Below are 3,059 nucleotides of genomic sequence, written 5' to 3'. Positions count from 1 at the left end.
ACAATCTTCTACATGTCCAAGAGGAGGCGACAAACAATGCATGCAGGGCAGAATCAGACAAATACCCACTAATATAAAAATACAAAAAGGAGCTATTCACTTTTGGACACATCTAAAACTGAGTGATCCCCTCTCGTATCCATTCCCAACCCTGCAGCACACATGACCCAACTGGTCTCGAGAATCACAAACCTGCCCCTACTACACAAACCAGGAACACAACAGCTCACCACACAGACCCAAAGAATCACTAAACATTAAAACAAGACGGACACTACACCACACGGTTACGAGTGAAACAGGACGGCTCCCTGCAGAGCGAGGCTGTGCTGTCACAGTCTGACATTACAACAATACAACAACACAATACAAACACATTCCCACACAATCTGAAACCAGAAAAACGACCTTTAAAACACTGCCCATGTTACTAGGAAGAAACCAAAGACTAACAAGTCTGTTTCAACAGCCTCACTGAAACACACATTAGTTATTGTTTGTTTTCTTATTGTTTACTTGGCTTGATTGCCTACTGGTATGTTGTAGTGTAGATTGTAGATGTTGTAGATGATTGTGATGTAGCTAGATGTTGTAGATGTAGTGTTGTAGATGTTGTGTGTTGTAGATGTTGTAGTGTAGATGTTGTAGGATGTAGATGATGTAGATGTTGTAGATTGTAGAGATGTTGTAGATGTGATGTAGATGATGTAGATGTTTGATGTGTAGACTGTTGTAGATGTTGTAGATGTTGTAGATGTAGATGTTGTAGATATGTAGATGTTGTAGATGTAGATGTTGTGATGTTGTAGATGTTGTAGATTGTATGATGTTGTAGATGTGTAGATGTAGATGTTGTGTAGTGTAGATGTTGTAGAGTTGTAGTGTAGATGTGTAGATGTAGATGTAGATGATGTAGATGTTGTAGATGTAGATGTTGTAGATGTTGTAGATGTGAATGTTGTAGATGTGATGATGTATGTGGAGATGTAGTGTTTTAGATTGTAGATGTAGATGTTGTAGATGTAGATTGTAGTTAGATGTTGTAGATTTAGATGTTGTAGATGTTGTAGATGTAGATGTTGTATGAGTACGATGTGTAGATGGTGATGTAGATGTAGAGTTGTAGATTAGATATGTCGATGTGTAGATGTGATGTTGTAGATGTAGATGTTGTAGATGTTGTAGATGTAGAGTGGTAGATGTGTGCTGATGTATGATTAGATGTTTGTAAATGTAGATGATGTCGATGTTGTAGGATGTAGATGGTGGAGAGCTAGATGTTGTAGATGTTAGATGTGGAGATGTAGATGTGTAGATTGTGATGTAGATTTTGTAGATGAGATGTTGTAGATGTGTGTGTCGATGTGTAGATGTGAGTTGGATGTTGTAGATGTAGATGTTGGGATGTGTTGTAGTGCTAGATGTTGTCGATGTAGATGATGTAGATGTACGATGTTGTTAGATGTAGATGTTGTAGGTAGATGTTGTAGAGTAGATGATGTCGATGTTTGTAGATGTAGAGTTCTGTAGATTTAGATGTTGTAGATGTAGATGTTGTAGCAATGTTGTGAGATGTAGATGTTGGAGATGTTGTAGATTGTTTATAGCATGTAGATGTTGTAGATGTTGTCGATGTAGATGGTTTTAGATTGTTGTAGATGTTGTAGAAGTAGATGTTTGTAGATGTAGACTGATGTCGATGTTGTAGATTTAGATTTGTATATTTAGATGTTGTGATTAGATGTTGTAGTGTTAGATGTAGATGTTGGAGATGTTGCTAGTGTAGATGTTTGTCGATGTAGATGTTGTAGATTGTGATGATGTAATGTTGTAGATGTAGATGTTGTGAGGATGTTGTGAGATAGATGTTGTTAGATGTGTAGATGTAGAGTTGTAGATTGTGATGGATGTATGTATGAATGTAGATGTGTAGATGTAGATGATTGGAGATGTTGTAGATGTAGATGTTGGAGAGTTGTTGTAGATGTTGTAGATGTTGTGTGTAGATGTTGTAGATGTAGATGATGTAGATGTTTGTACATGTAGATGTGTAGATTTAGATGATGTAGATGTTTGTAGATTGTAGATGATGTCGATGTTGTAGATTGTAGATGTTGTTAGATTTAGATGTTGTAGATGTAGATGTTGTAGATGTTGTGATGTAGATGTTGTGCTGTAGAATGTAGATGTTGTAGATGTAGATGTTGAGATGTTGTAGTGTCAGATGTTGTAGATGTAGATGGTGTAGATGTATGATGAGCTAGATGTTGTACATGTTAGATGTTGTAGATGTAGCTGATGTAGATGTTGTAGATGATAATGATGTAGATGTTTTAGATGTAGATGTTTATGATGTAGATGATGTAGATGTTGTAGATGTAGATGATGTAGATGTTGTAGATGTTGTAGATGTAGATTGTTGTGAGATGTTGTAGATGTAGATAGTGTAGATGTAGATGTTGTAGGATGTGTAGATTGTAGAGTTGTAGATGTAGATGATGTCGATGTTGTAGATGTAGATGTTGTAGATGTTAGTAGCTATGTAGCTGTTGTATATGTTGTAGATGTAGATGTTTGTCGATGTTGGTAGATGTAGATGTTGTTAGATTTGTCTGTAGATGTAGATGTTTGTAGACTGTAGATGATGTAGATGTTGTAGATGTAGATGTTGTAGATGTTGTGATGTAGATGTTGGAGATGTTGTAGATGTTTGTAGCTGTTGTAGATGTGTGTTGGAGATTGTTGTAGATGTAGATGTTGTAGCATGTTTGTGAGTGTAGATGTTGTTAGATGTAGATGATGTAGATGTTGCTGTTGTAGATGTTGTAGGATGTGATGTAGTGATGTAGTGTTGTAGATGTAGATTGATGTAGATGTTGTAGAGGATGTAGATGATGTAGATGTAGATGTTGTGATGTAGATGATGTTAGATGTGATAGTTGATGTGTGATGTAGATGATTGATGTTGTAGATGTAGATGAGTAGATGTGTGATGTAGGATGATGTAGATGTTGTAGATGTAGATGTTGTAGATGTAGATGATGTAGATGTAGCTGTGA

This window comes from Larimichthys crocea, chromosome VIII, assembly GCF_000972845.2.
Source record: "Larimichthys crocea isolate SSNF chromosome VIII, L_crocea_2.0, whole genome shotgun sequence".
NCBI classification, from domain to species: domain Eukaryota; kingdom Metazoa; phylum Chordata; class Actinopteri; family Sciaenidae; genus Larimichthys; species Larimichthys crocea.
This window is presented reverse-complemented; position numbering follows the sequence as displayed.